This window comes from Bubalus bubalis, chromosome 20, assembly GCF_019923935.1.
Source record: "Bubalus bubalis isolate 160015118507 breed Murrah chromosome 20, NDDB_SH_1, whole genome shotgun sequence".
NCBI classification, from domain to species: domain Eukaryota; kingdom Metazoa; phylum Chordata; class Mammalia; order Artiodactyla; family Bovidae; genus Bubalus; species Bubalus bubalis.
This window is the reverse complement of record NC_059176.1, coordinates 20,722,744-20,749,776: the sequence shown is the minus strand read 5'-3', so window position 1 is coordinate 20,749,776 and position 27,033 is coordinate 20,722,744. Positions and strand designations below refer to the sequence as shown.

Below are 27,033 nucleotides of genomic sequence, written 5' to 3'. Positions count from 1 at the left end.
ACTAGATGTCTAGGAGAAGAGAGTTAGTCAGTTGACCCAAGGTCAGATTCTGACTCGGTGGGGGAAATGGTTTTGTTAACCCTTTATCCATAGGCACTAACTTCTGGGACTATAAAACATGTATCAGGAAATCAGGCTCTGTCCTTGTTGTTAGACTTTAACCTGAAAGGATATATCACAGGGAATTTCTGTAGCCACATTACTGGCACCAGAGAAGAGGCTCTCTTAGAATGGACCTAATCAGAAAAAACAGAGCTTGGCAAGAGGCAAAAAAAACCCCAATCCCAGTGGTTTTAATAAGCACTAAAAGCTATTCTACTCCAGGCCTTTTCAGTCATTTAAGTCAACAATTTCACTTTTGGCTTAAGCCACTGAGTTGGGCAAATAGAATCCAATAAACGATTATTAAATGAATGTATCTACGTTTCTGATCACTTCTGTTTATTTTGTTTTGATTGGTGATAGAGGACAGATTTTTTTTTTTTTTTGAAAATAAAAAAATGGCATCTGTGAAAAACATTGCTCAGTGGGTGGTAGATATGATTCTCTTTAATCACATACTAAAGCTTAACAATAAAATAATGAAGTTGAATAAAAATTATAAGAGCTAAAAAAATCTCAGCTGAATGGTGGCATTAGAGCTGGGTACCCTTTAACTGATTAAATTGATTCATTCATTGCTGTATTCAACAGTTACTGAATATTCTGTGCAGAAAACAAAAGCCTTTTAGCCTTTAGAAATGACCTTTTCATAGGCTTTGTGTTAGTCACTCAATCATGTCCCATGGACTGTAGCCTGTCAGGCTTCTCTGAGTTTGGAATTCTCCAGGCAAGACTACTGGAGTGGGTTGCCATTTCCTTTTCCAGGAGATCTTCCTGACCCAGGGATCGAACCTGTGTCTCCTGCATTGCAGGCAGACTCTCTGCCATCTGAGCCACCAGGGAAGCCCTTAGACATGACCAGGTTAAACTTATTTGACAGAATGCTCCTCTGAGAAGTGGGGACCCAGTGCTTAGTCTTGACTTTGTAACTGGTTAAAAAAGGGCAGAGCTGTGTGCTTAACTCTTCCCACGTTGTCAGGAAATCATACCTGCAAAGCTCCTGGCATCTGGGGGTAGCTTTCACACACGTCTCTTCTGCAACCACCTCCCCCCCAAGTCGTCTTTGTGTGGTGGTTCTATCTAGCACAGCCTCTGTTCACCCACGGTGTCAACTGGTTAGTGTACATGGTATTTTGGACAAGTACAAATCATGGGATAGAATCAGAAAGTGATTGTCTTAGTCTCTTTGGGCTGCTATGTCTGACTAGGTGGCTTATAAACAACAAATTTATTCCTCAGAGTCTGGGGGATGGGAAGTGCAAGATTAAGGTGCTGGCTAATTTAGTGTCTGGTGAGAACTTTTAGTCTGATGAGACTTTAAACATTGGTCAATTAAAAAAATGATGAAAGGCCACAGCCACAGGGAAGTCACAGGAAAGAGACTCTCCCCCACGGCCCACTCCCCTCCCTCCTCCAGCCTGGGCCTCCTGGGGTGGGGTCCTGTGGCCAGACACTGCTTTGGAAGTGGCTTCATTGACTTGTTAGGAAAGAGTCCTTACTTGCCCGTTCTGTTTGTGGTCATCTGCCGGCTGTGTCCTGGCGTGGATTATACTTGGAGGACTAGAAACTAGGCTGCTATTTTTCCCAACCTTGCTGGCTCTCCTCCTGTTGTGTGGAACTCGGGTTTCCATCTTAAACAACAGAGAAAATGAATATGTTTCATGGAAGCCTTGCTGATGCCCCTCTCATCCCAGAGGGAAAGTGAAGTGGAGGGGAACTGTTAATCAGCTTCCCAGATGTGCAGACTGCAAGTTTCTGGGAGGAGGCCCAGCTTTTCCACCTGTGACTGCAGTCTCAGACCCGATTTGTCTTGCGCCCAGACTCACTTGGATCAGCTGGGAATAAATGCCTGTTTCTTTTTCTAAGTCAGTTTTCCCAGCCTACTCCTTGCTGTTCTTAAGAAAAATAGCAAGAGGCACTGGGCTTCCACTGGGTTTCTTGGTACACAGATGGCTGTTTTATCACTGTGTCCTCACATGCTAGAAGGGGCAAGGTATCTTTCCAGGGCTTCTTTTATAAGGGCACTAGTCCCATTCATGAGAGCTCTACCCTCATGACCCAGTCATATCTCAAAGGCTCCCATCTCCAAATTTTGGGGGTTGGTTTTCAACGTGTAAATTCCATGGGAGTGAGGAACACAAAGAGCCTGAAGGAGCAAATATACTTTCGTCTTCCATATTCCTTTAAAATTCATTCATTGGAAATATTTCCCTGCAACTGTCCAAAAAGGAACTTTTCTGATTATTCATATGTAATACAAACTTTATTGGCCCAGAAGTTAAATTGCCTGATTCCATATGACTGTCAACATTTCAAACATGAGTGAAAGTTGAAAGTCCTGTCCCTGGGATTGAACTTTCCGTGGGTACTGCATGCAGGTAGAAAGGGAGTGTTTTGACAGTAGCTTCTTTCGTTCCATGCCTTGGGTGTTTACTTTTCTCTAGATGCCTGGTAACCATGATTTCTGATTCCTCTGGGATTTGAAGAGGGGTGATGGGTGAAGTGAAGATGTAAAAAGGGCAGGGAAGTTTTTTCTTTCTTGATGCTATGAAAATTACCCTCATGTTCTTTGGAGTTTGAAAGTGAAGTGAAAATGTTACTCAGTTGTGTCCAACTCTTTGCGACCCCATGGATTGTGGTCCACCAGCCTCCTCTGTCCATGGAATTTCCAGGCAAGAATACTGGAGTGGGTAGCTATTCCCTTCTCCGGGGGATCTTTCTGACCCAGGGATCAAATCCAGGTTTCCCATGTTGCAGGAAGATTTTTTACCATCTGAGACAGGGAGCTTCGTGAATCCTTAAGAGTAACTCTCTGGGCTATGGGACTTACATGTGGCTTCTTTAGAGGTGCTCCATTTTCTGGAGACCTCTTATCTAGAGCTACCTTGACAAAGAAAGGTGTCTCTTTATTATACCTTGTCACTTACAGGTCCTTCAAGCCCCTGAGAATTCAACCATTCACATTTAGCTACTTTATGCTGGAGACTCATTATCTTTCTATCCTATCCTCTTAGATAAGACCTAAAGTAACCCCACTCTAGTGTTCTCTTAATGGCACCCCACTCCAGCACTCTTGCCTGGAAAATCCCATGGACGGAGGAGCCTGGTGGGCTGCAGTCCATGGGGTCGCTAGGAGCAGGACACAACTGAGCGACTTCACTTTCACTTTTCTCTTTAATGCATTGGAGAGGGAAATGGCAACCCACTCCAGTGTTCTTGCCTGGAGAATCCCAGGGACGGGGGAGCCTGGTGGGCTGCCATCTATGGGGTCGCACAGAGTTGGACGTGACTGAAGTGACTTAGCAGCAGCAGCAGCAGTTTCTTTTGCACATGGCTCCCAGAAAACCCTCTAGAATCTTTTGTCCTGATGCATTCTAGGTGGGCAGGATAAGTCATCAAACTGCTGCCTCACTTTTGCTCTGCCTCCAATGCTTTTAGCTTTAGATTTCTTAGACATGAGTCAGATATTAATTCAATCTCTCTCCCACTCTGAAATGGCAGTTATTAGGCTTTCTGAGTACTCCTGTTGAAGATCTTTCACTGGATTGAAGGCAAGGAGAGACAAGTAGTTCCTTAATTTTAAAAAAGGTTTGGGTTCAAATAGCTCCATCAAAAAATTTTTTTTGAAACTATCTTCACTCTTGATCTTTTATACCTTGAATGTGGGTGAGGGATTGAAGAACTGTCTAATGGTTTCAAATACATTTTTATGAATGTCAACTTTAATGAAGTATGTTATATTTAATTAAATGCACCTATTTTAAGTGTACGGTTCAGTGAGTTTTTGACAAATAGGTCCACTCATACAATGTCCATTATAATCAATATGTAGAACATTTTAAATACCCTAAAAAGCTCCCTCATGCTCTGGTGAAGTTAACTCACTACCCAACCCTGGATTTAGGGTGATGTAATCTAATTTTGACACTGTAGTTTAGATTAGCCTTTTCTGAAATTTCCTCAAAACTGAAATCATACATTATATATCCTTTTATATATTCTTTTGCCAAATATAATATTTTGGGAATTCAACCACATTAATTCATTCATTTTTTTTTTCTGAATAGTATTATGTTGTATGGTTATACCATGATTTGTTTATACATTTCTGTTTATGGCTATGTGGGCTGTTTTCATTTTTTTGCTATTACAAATAAAGTTGCTATGGCACAGTCTGAGGTAAAGGTATTCTCTCTGTGGGATGCATTCTAGTTTATCTTTGTTTGAAGCTTTTGTTTGGTTTAAAAAAACAGCAGTTTTTTACATTGTCATTGACGATTAACTGTGACTTAATGCCCATCATGTAAATACCTTATTTTGTTTGCATTTTAATATCCCTTTGCAATCCAGACAGTAATAATATAAATATATGTGTCACCTTTGGGACATTGGTCCATTAGTTGTGAATGAGTACTTTATAACCTTGTAGGAATGCCCTGGGATGTGTACCTCTCCATCTTCACGTGGAGATTTTGATCTAGGTCTTCACAGGCACACAGAACTGGTTGATAAAAATGAGCCACCAATACTCTAATGCCTTCCAGATCATCCTCCTGGGTGTCTCCAATCCCCTGTGTTTGCCTGGCCATAGACTCTAGGCTATGGATCTTGCTATTAACTCTTCCTGCAATTCTAGACATATCCTTGGTATTTGGTTGTCATGAGCTTAGATTCTTAGCTGTCCTTCAAAGACGTGGCTCAGAACTTCCCTACCTATAGTCACCTAGTTGTAGGTTACTGTCCCCTGGTTCAGTCCAGATTTTAAGTTCTGTTTGGTCCCCCAAAAGGTGGGTGTTTAGATATAGATGCTTGAAATTGCATCAAATAAGAAAAAAATGGAGGGAAATGGACATATTTAGCAAAATGGAATGAAAACTAGATATAGATAAGATTGCTCTCTTCAAATTTTTGAAGGCCTGATGAGAAAGAGTTTGAGTAACCTCTGGGAGTTGGTGATGGGCAGGGAGGGCTGGCATGCTGCAGTCCATGGGGTCGCAAAGAGTTGGACATGACTGATCGACTGAACTGACTGATGAGAAAGAATATGTTGATTTATACCCCTCTCCTCACTTTAGGGGAGTGCTCCAAAATATACGACTAGGATCACTGGGTACAAGATTTGGGAATTACATTTTGTCGTGGTCATCAGAATCAACTAAAAATCAAACAAAATCAACTAAAAATGGAATGGGCTGTAATTGAGAAGTAGTATGTCATTGCATGTCATTGCAGGTGTTTTAAGGTTAGACACTTGGTGAGGATTAATAGGATGGTTGGATTAAATAAGCAAAGTTCCTTCTATTTCTGAGATTTTATGAATCTCTTTTGAGTGTCTTTTTATAGGAAACTGCTCAGGCATACAATTGGCTGATATAATTTCTTTATTTCTTCAACTGCTAGGAGAGGATTGGTAGGACATTGGCAGAATTCATTTAGAGAACTAGAAAGAGGAAGAGTGAAGGTATGAGATGGGAAAGTTACAAAACAAGTAAACAAACCAACATTAAGTTTAAAAATAGCTATGTGTAGATGACTTCTCATCTTAGAGTGATGAGGTGGGCAGGTCAGTAAACAAACACTATTATAAACACACAAACCTTAGAAGAGAAGTGTTAGATGAGTAGATTTCTCACTTCAGAGCCTGGGACAGAGAAGTGTTGTACTGAAGTATTGTACTATCACAGAGAAGGCAATGGCACCCCACTCCAGTACTCTTGCCTGGAAAATCCCATGGACAGAGGAGACTGGTAGGCAGCAGTCCATGGGGTCGCTAAGAGTCGGACATGACTGAGCGATTTCACATTTGCATTCACATTGTACTATCAATAGAATCTGATGGCTTTCACTGAAAGATCAGATTTGGTGTCTGTTTCTTGTGTTTATTTTATTTTGGTAAACCAAAGTCACCCTTGCCATTAAAAGGCAGAGCAGAGTTTCTATTATTAGCTGTCCCATAACAATTTGATGGCTTAACAACAATGAAAAGACATTCCATGCTTTTACCAAAAGAGCTCCAGGCTAATCAGATTCTAGGGAAATGCTGTAGTAACTTTGACTTGGTAATCAACATGCAGTCACTGAATTGCTTAAGTAGATGAAAAACAGCTTGTTTTCTCTGCTTCCTAGAGTATTCCCAGGTCAATTTTTTGAAGCTTCATTAACTGATTTTACACTGTGACAGTTACTTGACACAGAGTTGGTGTACAAATGCTTACTTAACAGCACAATGCTGTTAGCAATACGCTTTTAAAAATCTCTTTTCAGGAGATGTGCCGTACTTTATTAGTTAAAAAAAATCAATAACGTATTTTCATGATTACAAGTGACATCTATTTTCTAGTTAAGCAAGTTGTGCTTTCTGTTCTAAATACTGCTTTATAGGGATTTCTTGCTTTTCTCCTCTTATGTTAAAGGATGGTTTCTTCCTAATCAGCTGAGTTTGGAATTTCATAGTTTGTATGTATCTCAGCACAATTTTTGTGGGCATAGCAAATTAATAAAATTAGTGGTTGAGCTTCCTAATTCTGATATTTTACAAGAGGGTGCATTTCATTAGCAGAATATCCTCAAGCATGGTACATAAAGAACCTTGCCAAATGATGCATTAGAGAATCAAGTAATAGCTTACAGATCAACCTTTGGGCCAAAATGTTGAATTATGATTCCTCCTGGACTTCATCAGTGGTGGAAAGACATGTTGGGCCAGCACTTTGAGACAGTGAGCTTTTTTTTTTTCTTCCCCAGTAGAGAAAGGTAGACATTCACTCTCTTGAGCACTGTGGATAGGCTTTAAGACAGGATAAGAGCTGTTCTCAGGCCTTCACCTAAAATGGTATTGTTTAGAGTAGCAGCAATGGCACCACATGTGTTCATGGTTCAGTTCAGCCATGAAAAAAAAAAAACCCGAAAAACAACTATTAATCTGAAAATTTGGTTATTTTACATGTCTGTTTGAAAAATACATTAAGCAATAAAGACTAGTTATAGGGATAAAAGTCTTTAGTTTAAAGTTGCTTTTGGTGCTAACCCTATTGATTTTTTCATAAGTCCCTCTAGTAGTTAAATAATAAATTCCCCTGAATAGGTGGGAAATCTCTGTGCTATTAGAACTTCTTGTGAGCTGGGGCTGTATTTCATTTGCCTTTTCAGTCCTTGGGAGGAAGGGAGTGAGTTTGCATGCACAGGCTTTAAAATGAACCCCAAGCTGGTGGCTATAAAGCTACTGCTATGGTGGATCTAGATTGGAATATAGGAGAAGGTCCAAATTCTTACCAAAGATGGGGCTATGATTTACATGTGCCTGTTGGGAGTCTGGTGGAGATGGTTGTGGGTGGGGTTAGAAGAAATTACTCAATGAAAACAAATATTTTCTTCATCTATCATCATTTTGGTTATGTTTGAATTTTATTGAGGGCAGAAATTTTATATTACATTTCTTATTACTCCAAATGCCAAGCACATATCTCTTGCATAGAACTGAATATAGCCAAGTGTATCTTGCTTAAATTCCTAGATAATGCTTCCATTCATTAGGGAAATTTTTACAGATAAAGGATTGGGTTGGGCTCATACTACACTTGTTTCAGATGTATGTGAATGTATGTGTAGTAGAGGCATGAAAAAATTAAAAATGAAAAAATATATTATGTGTCTTTAAAAAAACTTTCTCCTACTTTACAGATTGATAAACATACATAATCTTTAGTTCAAAAGATAGAATTTGGTGTTCATTGTTTAGTTCTAAAGTCCTTTATTTTAAAGGAAATTTTCCAAATTCTTGTTCACTAATACTTTCTGAAGCACTTATTCTTTGAACAAAATACCTTTTGAATCTTTTCACTGAATGTTAATCCTTCTTAAAATTGGAATTTACCTTGTTAAGTCATTTAATTGGGATCTCTAATAAGTCATAACTTTGGATTTTAAATGCAAGAGAAATATTTCTCTGAGAAACATTGCATTTCACATTATGAGACATTATTTCAGAAATAACTTCATGAACCTTAGTTATTTTTAATTATCCTTTATGTGAGAGAGGATTTGTGTCTCATTTATCCAAGGATATCTACAGAATCATTGGGGATAAAAGCCCTTCTCATTTTGACAGGTTGTTTTAGGGATTCTGTCAACACAAAGAATGCTAATATCAATAACATTTTCTCAGAATCTATTTCTTCATAAAGGAGTATGATTTAATACCCAAAAGTGGTACAAAGAAACTGATATGTGCAATAACTTTATCTTATCCAGTGATAGGTGGCTTCCCGAGTAGCTCGGCTGGTAAAGAATCCTCCTGCAATGCAGGAGACCCCAGTTTGATTCCTGGGTCAGGATGTTCCCCTGGAGAAGGGATTGACTACCCACTCCAATGTTCTTGGGCTTCCCTAGTGGCTCAGATAAACAATCTACCTGCAATGTGGGAGACATGGGTCTGATCCCTGGGTTGGGAAGATCCCCTGAAGGAGGGCATGGCAACCCACTTCAGTTTTCTTGCCTGGAGAATCCCCATGGACAGAGGCGCCTGGTGGGTTACAGTCCATAGGGTTGCAAAGAGTTGGACACGACTGAGCAACTTCACACACACACATCCGATGATAGAACATGTCTATAAAAGATACTGGTGTAGCAAAGGCCCGTTATTTGGGGGAGAGGCATTTCTATCATATGAGGTTAGTTGGATAATTAATTACCTAAAATAATATCAAAATATGGTGATCTTACCAATAATCAGAAATGTAGTAAATACCGAGTCTTCAGATGGCTGCTCCCTAAAATCTCATTCATGTCTCCAGTGAAGAGACTGCAGCTTGTGAAAACTGCCTCACAGTTGATAATAGTACACCTTCTCTTAGAGCCTCCTTTCTTTACAACATTCTGCCACATTAAGAACTAATCCTGCGTTGTGTTGGATGAAAGAGCATGAAACCAGAGGGCTCAGAGAATGCTACCAGAAACCATGAGAGATTTTGACCTTTTTTTTTTTAAGGTTTTTTTTTTTTTTTTTAAATACTTGTTTTTGGTTGCACTGGGTCTCATCGCTGCACACAGGCTTTCTCTAGTTGTGACAAGCAGGGGCCACTCTTCATTGAAGTGCACAGGCTTCTCATTGAGGTGGCTTCTCCTGTTGCAGAGCACGGGCTCAGTAGTTGAGATACATGGGCATCCTGCATCCCCTGCAGGCAGATTCTTATCTGCTGGACCACCAAGGAAGTCCTCTTGTTTTTCCCCACATTCCCACCCCCACCCTGGGAAAAGGCCACATACAGTGCTTGGAGATGTTTGGTATAAAGTAGTTGTAACTTCTTCCTGGTTTGAGGTGATAATCCCTGAATGTTTCAGTAGGCTTGGCTTGAGGCTAGCGTACAGGAGGGGAGAGATTAGGAGAGTAGGCCTGAAAGCTGATTCACAGGGAATGCTAGAAAGGATGCCTTTGGCTCTGGCAGCTAATGGATCTCAAGGGAGAAGATAACGTTTTCAAGAGAGGCAGCAGTTTTTGTTATGTAGTGTTGATGGAATGGGAAAGTTCTAATTTACATATTGAATACCAAGTACTGAAGAAATGAAAGAGATGCAGCATTGCATAGTAAGAAGAGCCTTATGTTACTCTAGCTAACATTAGTTTGATCTTTAACTACCTTAGTAAGCCCAGGAGAGTGCACACTGAGCCTCAAGTGTCTTGTCTGTTAAATGAGTGCTGGTCTATAAAGTGATCTTAATGTATTTAGGAGGTATTTAGGAAATCTGCAGGGATGTTTTTACTTGTCACAATGATTTGGGGAACTCAGTTGACACTTACTGGAAAAAATTAGAAATACTTAATGTCCTGAAATGGGTAAGAGAGTCCAGAACAACAAAAAATTGTCTTGTGTGCAATAAAACTTTTATATGTTCCAGGGGACATTCATATAGACAAAGATAACCTGTTTATAACATTCTGAGCAAAGAAATGAATTCATTTTACACACATAACAAAGTATTTTCTGTATGGCTTTAAGAAATATAGGTTCAAAATTTAATAGAGTTTGTATTTTATAGGAGTCAGCAGGTGTTTATTGGAAGAAAATTTTGTTTTCTTTGGGATCTTCAGAGTTGCTTACCATTCAGGAAATGATGTTCCAGCAGCATGTTTCTCATGGAATTTGAGTTGCTGATACTCACGTCAGTCTGCATTTGTAGCAGTGGCAGTCACCGTGATTTATGTAGAGCTTGTGTCTGACTGCTTTGTGGTCCCCTAGCATAGTTTTGCCCAAGTATCTACAATTTGGAGTAATATTATTTAAATTCACTTCTCTGTCACTCTCCTTTTTATTACAGTATGCAATTATACACACATATTTGAAATTGTGTGCAGGCTGGTTACATTACCTTTGAATTTCAATTTCAGAAAAATAAAGGGGCCATGACTAAACATTTGATATAAAAAGAGGTGTTGGACCTGATGGAGTTGAAAGTCAGTGGTTTAGATGATCTTCAAAATTACTTTCATTTTTACCAAGCTGTGTTCTTAAATAGGCTTCCCAGATGGCTTAGTAGGAAAGAATCCACCTGCCAATGCAGGAGGCTCAGGAGACACGGATTTGATTCCTAGGTCGGGAAGGTCCCTTAGAGGAAGTGACAACGTGATCCAGTATTCTTGTCAGGATTATCCCACAGTCCATGGGGTTGCAAAGAATTGAACATGACTGAGCGATTGAGCATGCACACACATCTGTAAATAGTCTATGGCACATGCTTTATGATCAGTAGATGTCTAGCTGCATTTGCCCTGTTTTAGTGGGAAAAGATAACTTCATGAAAGGGACCAAAAGAATGATGAGGTAATGACCTGGAATTAGATGGATGAGGTGAGAGAGCAAAAGAGAAGAGTTTCTCTTCTTTTCTCACATTTCATAAATGTTAAAATTCCCATGATGTGCCTGCTAATTGTTACTAACTGGAGTTTAAGACCAAGTAATATATGGTTTTGAATATTATTATTGAATATATACAGTTTCCCAGGTGGCTCAGTAGTAATGAGTCTGCCTGTGAAAGCATGACACGTGAGTTTGATCCCTGGGTTGGGAAGACCCCCTGGAGAAGGAAATGGCACCTCGCTCCACTGGTTTTGCCTGGAAAATCCCATGGACAATTGAATATATACTAAAAAACAGTTCTCAAAGTTTTTACATTTCATGAAAATTGAAAGTGCCATTCACACACACAAGATCATAGTCTTCTAGATACATTACTTCTAACCTGTTAAACTGTAACTGCGAATCTTAATACCACTATTGGAATAATTCTCCAGAACTAAAAATGTTAATATAAAATATTTTTAATACAAATTAGTTTTGGGAATTACCAAAGAAATATTACATTATGAGTGGTTTGGATTAGAGAAGGTGATCTCTTCTTCTAGAGAAGGGAGGTTCTTCTCTTCCTTAATGGTCCTATTTCTTTGGGTCCCTTGTGGCACTATTTTTACAAACTTTTTATTTTGGACTAATTCTAGACTTACCAAAGAATTAAACAGAGAACATATTTTTTCACTTGCCTTTTACCAAGCTTATTCTGATATTAGCATTGCATATAACCAATGAATTAAAGTAAGAAATTAATATTTATATGCCACTAAACCATAGACTAAATTTTTGTATTTCAGCACTTTTCCACTAATGTCTTTGTTTTGTTCCAGTATCCAATCAGAATGACATATTGCATTTAATTGTGATAACTCTTTAGTTGTTTTTGATCTGTGACAGTTCCTGTCTTTCCTTATCTTTCCTGATCCTTGACATTTGACAGCAGGACCGTTTAGGTGTTTGGTGGAATGTTCCTCAGTTGAATTTCTGTTTTCCCATAATTGAGGTTATGGATATTGGGGAAGAATGACTCAGAAGTGAGATGTGCTTCTCAGTGTATCATATCAGGGATACATGGTATCAAGTCTTATTACTGGGCAGGTACCCTTGATCGTTTGATTAAGGTGGTGCCTGCCATGTTCCTCCACTGTAAAGTTCTGTCTTTTACTTTTTGATAGAAAATATGTATTTATTTATTTTTGGCTGGGCTGATTCTTTATTGCTGGGCAAGGGCTTTCTCTAGTTTGCAACAAGTGGGTTTCTCATGGTGGTGGCTTCTCTTGTTGTGGAGCACGGGTTCGAGGGCACACAGGCTTCAGTAGTTGCTGCAGGGGGCTCAGTAGTTGTGGCACACCAGCTTAGTTGCCCCACGGCATGTGGGATCTTCCTAGATCAGGGATTGGACCGGTGTGCCTTGTGTTTCAAGGCAGATTCTTAACCACTGGACCACCAGGAAAACCTTGTGTTTTCCTTTCAAATTTATAAATATCTGGGGTGAGACATTTTAAGGCTATGCAAAAATATCCAGCTTCTCCTTAAGCTTTCATCAACTAAGTTTAGCGTTCTAGAGTGGAACTTGCTCCAGAAGTTTTACTGTGGTGGTGTAATGTTGACTTTTAATTTCTCTTACTTTTCTACATTTATTAACTGGAATTGTTCGAAAGGAATAGTTGGCCCTTGTTTTATTTATTCAATCATTTACATCAATTTGGACTCATGGCTATTTATTTTATTCTTTAGGTTAGCATTTAATACTGTCATTAAGTATATTTTTGCTCACGTTGTTCCAACTTTGACCATGTGAACCTTCACTTCAGTTCCTGGTCCTTTTTAATATTTTCCTCACATTTTTTCTCTTTCCTTTAAGCATTTTCCTGTGTTTAGGTATCATAAGATATGCCAGGTTCTTTTTGTACTTTTCCCTACCCTTGCAGGGGAATCAACCAACTTCTTCAAGGAGTTCTGTTATTTAGAAGCATTCTTTTATCTACCAAACTACCATAACTTGATGCCACTCAAGAAGCATGTGTTTTTTATCAATAGTCACTTGTCTTGAACTTGACAATTTTCTTTTCTGCAGTGAACATGCTTAATTTGTTCTATCCGTATAGGCAACTTCAGTTCAGTTTAGTTCAGTCGCTCAGTCGTGTCCAACTCTTTGCCACCTCTTAGACTGCAGCATGCCAGGCTTCCCTGTCCATCCACTAACTCCTGGGGCTTGCTCAAACTCATGTCCATTGAGTTGTTGATGCCATCCAATTATCTCATCTTCTGAAGTCCCCTTCTCCTCCCGCCTTCAATCTTTCCTAGAATCAGGGTCTTTTCCAATGAGTCAGTTCTTTGCATCAGGTGGCAAAAGTATTGGAGTTTAAACTTCAAGCAACAGACTTCCAATGAATATTCAGGACTGATTTCCTTTAGGATGAACTCAGTGGATCTTCTTGCAGTCCAAGGGACTCAAGAGTCTTCTCCAACACCACAGTTCAAAACATCAATACTTCAGCACTCAGCTTTCTTTATAGTCCAACTCTCACATTCATACATGACTACTGGAAAAGCCATAGCTTTGACTAGATGGACCTTTGTTGGCAAAGTAATGTCTCTGCTTTTTAATACGCTGTCTAGGTTGGTCAGTCCTGGTGGGCTGCAGTCTATGGGGTCGCTAGGAGTCTGACACGACTGAACAACTTCACTTTCACTTTTCACTTTCATGCATTGGAGAAGGAAATGGCAACCCACTCCAGTGTTCTTGCCTGGAGAATCCCAGGGACGGGGGAGTCTGATGGGCTGCCGTCTATGGGGTAGCACAGAGTCGGACATGACTGAAGTGACTTAGCAGCAGCAGCAGCAGCAGATTGGTCATAGCTTTTCTTTCAAGCAGCAAGCGTCTTTTAATTTCATGGCTGCAGTCACCATCTGCAGTGATTTTGGAGCCTCCCAAAATAAAGTCTCTCACTGTTTCCATTGTTTCCCCATCTATTTGCTCATCATGATGGGACCAGATGTCATGATCTTTATTTTCTGACTGTTGAGTTTTAAGCCAACTTTTTCACTCTCCTCTTTCACTTTCATCAAGAGGCTCTTTAGTTCTTCTTTGCTTTTGGCAGAAAGGTGGTATTATATGCATATCTAGGGTTATCGATATTTCTCCCAGCAATCTTGATTCCAGCTTGTGCTTCATCTAGTCCAGCATTTCTTATGATGTACTCTGCATATAAGTTAAATAAGCATGTAATATACAGCCTTGATGTACTCCTTTCCTGATTTGGAACCAGTCTGTTCAATGTCTGGTTCTAAATGTTGCTTCTTGACTTGCATACAGATTTCTCAGGAGGCAGGTCAGGTGGCCTGGTATTTCCATCTCTAAGAATTTTCCACTTTGTTGTGATCCACACAGTCAAAGGCTTTGGCATAGTCAATAAAGCAGAAGTAGATGTTTTTCTGGAACTCTCTTTGTCAAATGGCTGCTTGACTGTTTAAATATTTAGTAGTTTATACTCTCTTACTCTCCTTTTTTCAGTTATTTTTGTTTCTCCCTCTTTGACTTATTATTTGGAATTGATTTCACTCATTCAATGAGCACCAATATTCTAGGCACTGGAGACAACAGACATACATACCACAGAATAGTCTCTGCTCCCGTGAAATATCAATTAAAATTAATGGCTTTAATAACAACTAAAACCCAAACTCTTTTAATAGAAAGTACCATGTACTTTTACTAGAAAATATATGATTATATGTTTTAAGCTCTTTTGAAAGTACCAGAATTTGTGGATCGTAAAAAGCCTCTGAAACAGACTTTGAAAAAATATGGGGTTGTCCAGTGATTAAGACTCTGCCTTGCAATGCAGGGGACCTGGGTTTGATCCCTGATCAGGGAACTAAGATCCCACGTGCCTTGGAGCAACTGAGTGCCTGAGCCACAGCTGGACTCCATGTGCCACAGTAAAAGATCCCAGGTACTGCAGCTAAGACCCAGCACAGCCAAATAAATACAGAATTTTTTTTTTTAAAGAGAAACAAAAAAACACACTTGTTTACATCTTATAAAGAGAGCTGATATGAGAACTACTATTCAGTCTAAACCCTAATGTGGGCATCCCCCTTTTTAAAGTTTTAAAACAGTCTAAGACTTCCTGGCCGTCTCCGAGTGCTCTGCTGAGTGACCACACCAGGCCTGTGCTCCCCAGGTGTGTTGGCAGGATGCTGGCATGGGCATCGCCAGTTCATAGGATTGGCCTGGAGACTTCGTTATGTTGCCTGTTAGCTGCACGACTTGAGGTCACTTAGTTTTTTTTTCTTCTCTATTCGTTCATTTCCAAATGTAAATCGAATTCACATAATAGTTACGGGAATTAATGACAGAAAATTCATACAGCTATTCCCTAGAGAAACAAAAGTTAACATTAGTAAAATCTCTATGGATGTTATATAAGCCTTTTAGGAAGGAGCTGTAATCAGAAAGTTTTGGGAAATAGGTGGGCTCTTTTAAAATATCCCAATTCATGACATGTGGTTGAGGCCATCTGTAGCCAAAGCTGCAATACCTTCATAACCTTCTCTCTTCAGTTGGACTTTTGAATGAGGTTTTTTAACAATAGAGAAGGAATTGCATCATATTTCTTTTATAAACTCTTTGGTACCATTAATGTGTGGCTAATGATATTTTACTAAGTAAATGTTGAATGAAAGCTCTTTCTTCATTGCAAATGCAAGTAAAATAATTTTTATTTCCATAACCATAGAGTATATATAGGGGTGTATATGTATATGTAAAGGAAAGGAGTGGGAATAGGGGGTGCCCTGTGTCTCCCCTCAAGTTTCCAGAGGAGGAAAAATACTTAGATTTGACACACCTGTCACAAATACAGGAAATTAATGAATTGTGAAACCATTTTAGTTATGACATATTTATGCATCTTAAGTAATTGTGGTATTTTTTGTAGTTTTGAAGAATTACTTGTCCGTGCTTATTTAACATATTTATATGTTAGGATAATGAATTCAGATTATTTAGTTTAGAAGAATACATAAATATGTTGATGTCCATTTTCACATTGTGCTAATTGTGATTTTTATAATCAATTTCTGGTTTTCCTCATTAATCTGAGAGATCAAATTAGAGACTGTGGATTAATAAAATAAGTAATGATTATCTTCTTTATTAAAACACAGATTAGCTCATTTTTACTTAGTGAAAGTGTCCTTCCACTCCTAGTTCATGTTGATTCAATAAACAAATCAGAAAGACAGCAATAAACAAATGGCAAAATAGTTGAAACAAAACCATGCGATTATAATTTGATTTTTTAATTCTAAGGTGTTCATGAGTCATGCTGTAGGGAGATTTTCTATAAAGCAATAAGTCTATACTGTTTGAAAATCTGGCTCTATAAATCAGAGTATTCAGAATATGCTGAGGGGCTGGAGAAGGACAGTTTATTTACATGAGACTCTGTTACTTTCATCCAGATCTTCCTCTCGATTTGCTTAATATTTCATTTGAATAAAGCATTCTGGGGGAAAAGATTTAAAGCATTATGTAAGTATGCTTGTATTCAACAGGAGTTATGAACAGAAGATATTCAAGGTTTTAAAAGAACCACTCAAGAAGATCTGAAACTACATTCTGCATGTCTTCTGAGATCAACTCTGCAGGATGCAAATAAAATGACAAATCTCGATTGAGGAAATCAGCGATAAGTAAGTAAGCTCACTCTTATCTTCCAGTGTTGTCATGGATGTGCAGTGAGTAAAATGTGCCTTTTTGCTTGTTATCTATTGATGTCAAAAGCTATGGTATTGCAAGTGATTTTTCTCATGGCCTTCTATTCAATAACTTTCTCAGTCTTCAATGTAAGCCAGTGGCAAGATACAAAGATGCTCACAGGGGTGAGATAGTATTGACACTGTTTAGGTATAATGGAAGGACACAGTTTTTGGAAGCGTCGTCATGCACCAAATAGCCATAGCCTCTTGGTCATTGGTGACTGAGGTCTGAAACAGTGCATTGTGCACCATGGTGTCTTAGCTTACTTCTAGCTCTAAATTTCTTTCGTTCCTAGATAAGCTGGAATGAGATTACCAGTGATGGGTTTTGGACACTGTTATGCAATATATGTCAATCATATCCAAACTGTCAGGCTTAGTATCCACCAATCAAGTATCTATGTTTGTTTAAGGATTTCACTGTTCTTTTTCTTTTTTTTTTTTTTAACTTGGGTGATGAGCTGAAATGATTTGGTACTGAGGAGGGCGAAATGGAGTATTGTGAGACTGCTGACCTCTAAACTCCTCTCAGATTATCCGAGAGAGAGAAAAACCCAAAAGTCAATAGTAATGATAATGGCTAGTGGGGAAGAGAATCTATTATAAAATCTCTGACATTTTCTAGAACCCAGGTATCCTGGGGCCAGGTGATGTTGAAGTCCTTCCTTGGCCAGTTAGATAAAAGACTCGAGTTGCAGAGCCATCGTTAGCTCAGTAGCTTTCCCATGACCTTAATTGTGCTTCAGTTCTGATCATTGGTCACCTTCAAGGCTTAGGGGGTTAGAAGCAACCTGTTGTAATAGTCCATGGGCGCTGCGTTCTCTCTGATGGTTCTCTATAAGATGTCCATATCTTCATAAATTATCCCTTTATTGTATTCCCTCAAATTTCCCTACTTGCGTGTGTTATCTGTTCTGCTGATGCTGATATTGAACAGTGAGGTTGAGAAAGGATGACTTTTACTCATAAGGTCCAGATTCCCAATTGAGGTGTTGATTTGGGTAAAAAAAATCACACTTAAGAAACAACAAGTGGTATTACCAGGTATACTAAGCTGAAGATGGAACTCAAAGATGTTTGGTACTGATCCCTAGAAACTGGGACTGTTATCTTATATGGTAAGAAATTTTAAGGTGTGATTAAGCTAGGTATCTTGAGATGGGATGGTTATCCTGAATTATCCAGGTGAGTCTAATGTAATCACAAGTTCTTATAAGATGGGGAAGGAGGAGGGTTAGAGTTTAAGAAAGTTGTGTGACAACGGAGGCAGAGGATAAGTGATGCTACTGCAAGAAGTGGAGCTTGAACCAAAGAAGACAGGACAATCTCTAGATGCTGCTCCTACAGAAGGCATGCTGACAGCTTGATTTTAGAGCTTCTGACCTCCAGAACTGAAAATAATACATTTGTGTTGTTTTAATCCACTAAGTTTGCAGTGATGTATTACAGCAGTAATATTAAACGAATATACCGGAGAATGAGATCAACAGTTGGTTAGTTTTCACAGAAGTATTCACTTAATTTAAAAACCTTTTAGACGTGCAAAAATAGAATAGTATAATGATGTCTTCTGTTATTATTTAAAAAAAAATTCTAACATCTCCTAAGACCCAGCCTCTCTTCATTTGTGGTGAGTATTTATCATTTTATATTTATTTATATATATACATGTGTGTATGTATGTATTTTGGTTTTCTAGCATCTGAACCACTTTGCCATGTTTTGAAGACTTTCCCGCCTTATGTATTCTTGGTAGGGGTAGAACCTACCTCCTAGTATCAAGGCTGGAAGTCCCAGGTATTTGATTTCCAAACATTCCAGGTTACAGGGCTACAAGCCTAAGCCCTAGACTCTATCACGTAGATGCGCTCTGCCATTCCTTAGAATCAGCCACAGGGATGGCAATTGCAAGTGGAGTTCTCAGCAGTGGCCATAGAGGTAATTGCATCAAGACTGAGTTTCTCTGTGACCCAGAAGTTCTTTCACTGCACCAGGTCTGCTGTATGACTGAGAGTTTTGTTGTTAGATATATACCTTCGAGCCCAAATTTTCCAGATTCTGAATGATTCTGACAAATTTTCTTTGTCCTTAAATCAGCCTGAGTTGGTGTATGGGTTTGTGTCCCTTGAAGCTAAGAACCTGGTTACTACATACTTTTCTGTTCTGCCACCCTCACTGTGTCAGCTTTCACTTCAGGCAAGGATTCCCTTGACTTCACAATAGCTGAAACTGTGGCCAGAAGTGTAGGCAGACACGCTAACCCCCACGAGGGGAAGAAATCACCTACATTTATGTTTCTCTCTTAGGACTGGAGGCCCCTTTACCTCCAAGCCTGTTAGCAGTTTTTTCTCTCACCCTACACCTGGTGCTGGTACGTAATACTAGTCAAATCACTTTGTCAGCCACAAATAAAGTTTTTCTGAAGAGTAAATAAGACAATGTGTGTAAAGCTTTTCACCCTGTACCTGGCACATTAGAAGCTTTCAAATGACTTCCAATTCTCATAACAAAATCCCCTGGGGAGTTTTGTAGTTTTGTAGCATCCTTGTAACTCAGGATTCACCTCGGATTTACTGAAATGCAATATTTAGATTCAGGGACTAGTTATCAATATTTTATTAACTTCCTCAGAACATTTTCAATATATCCTTGGTTAAGTATCACCAGAGAGGAATGATTGTAGCATTTGCCCTGAGGTGTTTATCCAGGTGTTCTATCCTGCTGCTGCTGCTGCTGCTAAGTTGCTTCAGTCGTGTCCGACTCTGTGCGACCCCATAGATGGCAGCCCACTAGGCTCCTCTATCCCTGGGATTCTCCAGGCAAGAACACTGGAGTGGGTTTCCATTTCCTTCTCCAATGCATGAAAGTGAAAAGTGAAAGTGAAGTCACTCAGTCGTGTCCGACTCTGTGCGACCCCATGGACTGCAGCCCACCAGGCTCCTCCGTCCATGGGATTTTCCAGGCAAGAGTACTGGAGTGGGGTGCCATTGCCTTCTCCTACCCACGTGAAATTTCCCACTACCTCTTTCTCTTAGGTTATGGGTTAATGTTAAATGGTCGGTCAATTTAAGGACTAATTAGTAAGAGATCTCTGTCTTCCTAAAGAGCTGTTGACACCGGGGAAAATAAAGGCTCGAGCTGCCTTAGACCGGGCTTTCTGCTGCCGCTCTGTGAAAAGTGGATTGTGTTTCTGTTTCTTCGGAGTTACTCAGCTCAGTGGTTTTTGACTAAACTGGTACCTTTTTAACTGGCTGACATTACTGGTCAGGGTTTTACCTGGAGATCTAGTGCAGGGGCCTGGTATGGGGAATGGTAGCATCTGCTGAAAAAAAAATGCATTTAATTGTGTATGCTTTAGGGCAGGATAACCCTATACTTACTGTGATCACTAAATAAGTAAAAGAGGTGATTACAATCAGTGAAAAGCAAAAGAAGATGAAAATGGATACAATAACAAAAGCAATCACATCAAAGGCTCTCTAGCTTGGAGATAATATGCTTATGTGGAGGGCAACAAATGTTCACACAGGGGTTGTGGAATATTCAGGATAGAAGTCAGGGTGTGAGTTAGGGGTTAGTTAGTTAATAGGAAATGGATACAGTAATCCTAAACAGCTTTATTAAATTTTTAAAGTTAAAAATGAAGCAAGATAAGGTGATTATTTGAGAAGTAAGAGGAAGCGTCTCCCCCCTCCACCCCGCCCGCACCCCCTCCCCGCCTTAACATGTGAGAAGCTTAAGGAAGTTTAAAGCTCCTGACGAGGATTCCTTAGAGTGGTAGAATTCCTTAGAATGGCAGATACAGAATATCAAAGGAATTATTTTTAGTAAAGTTCTGGTAATGGTTGGAGGAGCAGGGCTATCAAGTACCTGCGGAGGAGTGAGTCTTAGCTGGGAGCAAGAGAACCTCGCCTCAGGTCACTGTGTAAGAATGCTCTTAGATTTTCTGTTTTATGTGAAGTTGAGGGAGTGTCTCCATGGCAGTTTATATTTTCTCTGTGAGGCAGAGCGAGGGATCGTTTGCTGAGACTAAAGGGAGAGGGAGGGGAAACTTGAGGTTTCAAGATGCTGGAGAAACTCTGAAATATTTTTAGGGTGATGGGGAAAATGTTAACCAAAGAAAGGTGTCTGGTTTAAAGCTTGTGTTGAGGGCTCAGGTGAGCTGAGGGCCACATGTTTATGGTGACATCAATTTTGCCCATCACCTATTGGGTGATTTCTTCCAGCAGGACTCAGGTCCCAGGGGACAGTCAATCAGAGAGGCATATTTGGGTTCATGCAGTTTTGAGGAAAGAATAAAAGGCTGAGTTTAGGGTGTTGAAATGATGTAATGTAAGTAGGGTAAGGAAAGGCCTGAAAAGTGGAGTAAGCAAAAGAAGAAGAAGAAAGAGGAAGCTCTGCTGTGGCTCAAGGGGAGATAGCTCTGCAGCAAGAAATGTGGAAAACTGTAGTTGAAGGGTGAAATACTCGAATCCATGATTTTGCTGGTGATAACCAGATTCACAATGTGCTTATGGGAATGAGTGGCTGAGGTGTCACTAAAGATGAGGCGGTCAAGAAACCAAGTGTTCATGATGTTGTACCTTCAATTTTCCTGAGATAATGTAAGAATTGGGCTGGAAGTGAGGATTGCTAGAAAAGACCAACTGGAAACTTTTCAGCAAATGAGGTGAAAGATGTCGGTGGTAGGTAGATGACAGCAAATAGGAAGGTGGGAGCATGTTTTAGTAAAAAAAAAAATGTGAGCCTCAGAGGAGCAGGAGTTTCAATAAAAGTAATAGTCTGGAAGTAGAAATAAGGAGCATGGATGACTCTGAATCACTGCTGGGCTCTAAGGGAGTGTGAGGATTAACAGCCTCCTCTTGATAGCTATTTGTTAAGTGTATCGGTTGTCCACACCTGAATCCACAGTAAAACTCTTGGTGTCTCTGTCACCTCAACATTCAATCTTGCCTCAAGCCTTGCTGATTCTATTTCCTGAATCTGTTTAATCACAGTGCCACAACTTCTGGGACACTTTTTTTTTTTTTCTGAATTACTTTAGCAGCCTTCTGAGTGGTATCTACATGTAGACTTTCTCTGTTGCATTCTCCACAGCTACAGTCAGGGTGGTATTCCAAAAAGACAAATCCCAACATGTTACTAATCAGCTTAAAGCTATCTGTGGCTTTAAGATATGTGAGATATTTTAGTCTTATTTTTGGTATTAAGCCTTTCATATCTAGTGTGTGTCTTACATGTACAACTCAATTCAGTTTGGACTTACCACATTTCAAGCGTTCAATAGCCATAAAAGACTAAAGGCAACCATATTGGATAGTTACACTCTTTAAACCAATATACCAACTCTTACCTCACCTGGCTCCAAAAATAGTTTCTTTTTGGCCTTTTTACCCCTCATACTCTTTGTCCAGCCATATTAAATTCTGTGCTCTCAGAACTCTCACTTTTGTACTTGTGGTTCCCTGCTGGAATTTATTTATTTTTTCAGGGTATTTTAGCTTACATTTTCTAGAATATGAGTCTGAAGCAAAGATAGTGAGTTCCTCCTTTATTAGAGACTTTACCTTCAGGGAACTGAAGTGAGGGACAAGGAGGGTGAAGCAGAGACGGAAAGAGAGAGAGTCAGAAAAGGCTGTGAGATGGAGTTTTTGTTCAGGAACCTGATTGCTCAAAAACTGACTCCTTCCAGAACAGCCCATAGGCTTGAAGAGGAGGAAATCTTTATTCACAATTCTTTCTTTTTCACGGTCAAATGTTCACCTCACCTGTTTTTAAATCCCTTACACTTCAGGTTGCACATAAGTAGTCACTGATCGAGTTTTGAGGGATCAGCAGGGAAGCCCTGGGGTGGAAGCTGAGACCCAGGCAAGGCTGAGCTGAAGCAGTTCGAGGCTGGCTGCCAAGAGCTGGTCATCTCTGTGGCAACTGGAATAAGAACTGGGTGAGGTTGAGAACATCTGAAATTGTGCATAAGAGGGTCTGACACAGTCAGTAACCTCTACTTATCTCACAGGGATCAACTTACATGTTATGTCCACAGGATAGATTTCCTTGATTCTAAAACAAAATTAGGTCCTTCTAGTATGTTCTCATGGTCTGCTTCACTTACTCTCCTCTAATAAAACATCGTATTTTTAAAAATTATAAATTGTAGTATTGATGACTTGTCTTCCCCATAAAATTCTAAGTTCTCTGAAGTCAGTTTCATGACTATCTTTTACCATGAGATTCCCACCACCTGTCTTGTAGTACTTCACACAGCTCTCTCTCTGATAAAGTGAAAGTCTTCAATAAGTACTTGTAGCATGAATGAATGAACAAATGAATGAAAAGTTCGAGTTGGTAAAACATCATGTTTTTCTTTTTTTTTTTTTTTTTTCCAGAGCAGGCCTCTTTGTCAGAAGTACTTTTAGAATACAAGTTGATCACTAAAGGTTAGCTTGCCTTGTTCAGCCTTTCATGGACTGTCAGGCTGTAATCCAGGATAATGACATGGGTGGGTGGTTCACTCTGACCAATAAGACTTTGCATGCCTTTAGGTTCACTTGTTTTGCAAATTAGATTTGTCAGGTTAGAACTTCAAATGAAAGCGCTCTCTCTCTTTTTTAAACTACTGCTCTTTAGCACAGTCTAAAGAGAGCCCTAGCTCCTGAGTTGTTGCTTCAGCATTTGTATTTGATATGAAAGAAACTGAAAGCTAAGATGAAACCTCAGGACTCCAGAACAGCAGGTCTGTCAGGCAGCACTCCCAGCCCTGTTCTTAGCTGTGTCTTCAATGAGAAAAGGCTGCGACTATGACATTGTGCCTGGTGTGGAAAGCTTGGGTAAAGGAGATGTCATGAAGGGAAACAGCATCAACCTTCATTCTGAACTTTTTTGTGCCATCTTCAGTCAGCTTCTGTCATAGGGAAGTGGTACTGTCTGCTAATGACCTTCCCACCTGGGAACCCCATCATGAGTGATGTCCTTGATGCCAGCTCGCACATTCTAGCTAATTCCAGACCTATTAAATATTCAGTATCTTTCTGAAAACCAATTAAACGAATGGGAGATATAAAATAGAACTTGCCTTTACCCAAGGAGTCATTCAGCCAGAATTTTTATGACAAATAAGGGACTGGAAACTAAGCAAAATAGTGAGAGCTTTTAAATGCATAAAGTGATCAAATCTGAAATTGCCCGATTCTCACCTTATTCTAGAGAGGACTAACTTATGAAGAAATCACTTGTTTAAATCGGTAGCTTTCATTTGCCCAGCAAGGATATTGTATTTTATTGTTCTCTAGATATTTTGAATTTTAAATCAAGACAACAAAAACAAATTTAAAAATATACTGAAAGTAATGATAAAAATTATTGAACTTTTTTCTGAATTCTATAGAAAACTGAGAGTTTGTAAAGTGGGAGTCACTTCCTACCTCATGGATGGAATGAGCAGGTGACAGCCATCGCAAAAATAAAGTGTAGATAGATTATAGGACTTAAAGTTTTATAAGCAAGTATTAAGTTATTGAGTTGAAAAATCTTTCCTTTTTCACTAGATCATCAGGACTGAAAAGTCTAACTATAAGCACTGAACAAACATGCCCGCCCAGACTCATCCATTTAGCAGGTGCTCGATAAACATTATTGACCAGTTTAGTGGTGCGGTGAACTTGTTTATAAAAAAAAAAGCCTGAAAAGGAAATTCCCAGATAATGATTTCAGTTGTTAACAGGGTTTTTGTCTGTAATAGTTTTATGAGATCTTAATCAAGGCAGACTTGCTAATGAACTTCCTGTTCAGGATATTCTCATGGACAACAAATAAGAGTGTGAAAAGATAATAAATCCCCATTTTAATATTCGTTGTCACACACTAAAGAAGTCTCATCCTTTGGTTTTTAAGAGAAAATGCATTTTTCCTCCAGAAGGAAAATGTATTTTAAGAGAGAGATTTTTTACGTAGTAAAAGTTTGGGATACAAACACATCTTTGGGACTCAGAGGCAGGTAATTGACTTAAAGCCTCCTGTCTGACATTCTCTGCCATGGGAGGCTTGTTTCTGTGCAATAGGTAAAATTATGAGTTCATTGTGAATGTATCAGAACATGTCAAGTGCCTATTTTGGACTCTGTTTCGCACATGGTTGATATTTAATAAGTACTAACTGTTTATGGTTGTGATAGATGATTACAATCTATCATATGGCAGGAGGAGAAAAAGAACCAAAACGTTCTGTCCTCTGTCATTCACTCCATGTGACATTTGCTGATTGTAAGGCTCCCATTTCCTTTGCACTGAGCAGGTGACAGGCATGGTGCTGTGGGCCTTGTGAGCATGCCAGGATGTGATCAGCGTGGCTATGTTAGGAGAGGGTCTTTCTCTACTCATTGCTTTGTGAACGAGAGGGCTACTTGGAGAGGTAGTGAGACTCACCATGGGCATAGGGCCAGGAAAGAGCAGAGCATAGCCTGATTCTGGAGATTTCAAATGTAGATACTGGATTGTATCCCTGGAGATTCTGTGTCAGTAATTCTGCATTTTTAACAAGTTTTCCTGGAAGATTTTGGAATGAAGACCACATGTGAAAATTGCTCAGTCATGTCGGATTCTTTGTGACCCCATGGACTCTGCAGTCCATGGAATTCTCCAGGCCAGAATACTAGAGTAGGTAGCCATTCCCTTCTCCAGGGGATCTTCCCAACCCAGGGATCGAATCCAAGTCTCCCACATTGCAGGTAGATTCTTTACCAGCTGAACTATGAGTTAAAGTGGTCTAATTATCTGATCATTTATTAATTATCAGATAATTAGACCACTTTAATTATTAGACCACTTTATTTATTAATTAAATATCACTGAGGTTCTATTATACAGTAAGCATATAGAATGCAAATGTTAGACTAGCGACATTTAAATGCTCCTCTCTTGGTGTTTTGGGGTCTGTAATCTCCATAGTGAGAGAAAAGTTATTTTAAGCCAGCAGCATTCTGTTAGGTCCTAGAGTATTAATAGCAATATCAGTTGTACCCACCTGATTCATATGTCTTTTTATTTTGTATCTGGAGGACTTTTTCTAAACAAAGACAACTAAAAGCTATATTTAAATAACTTTATGAATAGGTTTCTGATGACTCACATCAAGTTTTCTTTCTCCAAGCTCTGTTAAGAGAATGTCCAATTGCATTCAGAATAATCTGAATCAGACCACTTCTGTAGATCTGACTCAGAGAACAGTCTGTTGTATTTAGAGCTGGTTTTCTTTCCTGGCTTTGTCCAATGTTGCTAATTTTGCATTCCTAGTTTTATACCGGTTTGCTCAGGTATATAACATCTTGGAGATTTTAGTCTCATTCTTTGTTTCTGTTTACTGAGAGTTGTCTTTAAACATGATCCCTTAGGCCCTCAGGATCCTACCACCAAGTGATGACTTAAGAGTGGCCTTTTCTGCTCTTTCTACCTCTGCTTTAGAGCCGAGTGCATGGTGCATTCCCTTGGGTGTACTTCCCCCACACACTCTCTCTTCTCTGCCTAGGATGACATGAAGGGTCAGTTCCTCTCCATTCTAAGACTTCAGGGTCACCTTGCCGCTCCCTGTGTTATTCAGTAAACATTCTTATGCCTGAAGAGAAGTTAAAGCTCAAAAGGTATGGGCTATATCACTACAGTAAAATCTAACATCTTTAAAACATGTTATTTTCCATTACCAAGAAACATATAAGTGAGAATATATAAATTTAAACTAGCTTGTCATTTTTAGGAAAAGGTTTTGTCTGTTCCAAGAGGAGCATTAAATTGCCTTAGATTTTACTTTCTATTTTCTTATCCAGAGAGATGTCACTGAGATTCATTGGTCCTTGAATCAATGTATACATTTCTTTACTTTACATTTCCCCACTGCATCTTCTGGAATAGTCTCCACACCAAAGACACTCACAAATTTTATTGACCCACTGACTGACTTTTTGGAACATGACACAGGCTGACAGATGTTTTACCAGCCATCTTGGGATTGTATACCGCCGACAGAAATTATTAACTTGCAGAAATCAATAGCTGGAGTTGCCATAAGCATTTACTTTCAAGCACAGGTTTTATTGAGAGGAATTACATGAATTTACTTCAGATGGAGGAACAATTTACTTTTCATTACTTTATTTTATAAACATGAACTTTATAGTTTTCATTGCCATCTTTTTATTGCTTCAAAACACACATTTTATGTGCTACTGACACAAAATTAGCTGCACTCCCAGTTGCCTAGTGCCCTAAAGCTCAATGAATTTGAGACAGACTACTAAGATTTTCTGATCTCGTCTTCAAGCTTCTTTACC

General features: G+C 39.3%; 1 long non-coding RNA gene across 2 annotated transcripts in view; it reads left to right on the top strand.

Moving 5' to 3' along the window:
• The window catches only part of LOC123330700, a 186,052-nt gene that overhangs the window by 96,326 nt on the left and 62,693 nt on the right, over positions 1 to 27,033 (top strand). Inside the window, exons 1-2 of one of the 2 annotated variants that reach the window (XR_006546770.2) lie at positions 14,774 to 14,905; positions 16,512 to 16,649. This is a non-coding gene — a long non-coding RNA (uncharacterized LOC123330700). Of the gene's footprint in view, positions 1 to 14,773; positions 14,906 to 16,511; positions 16,650 to 27,033 lie in introns of those variants that run through there. The other variant, XR_006546771.2, reaches the window with a different exon arrangement.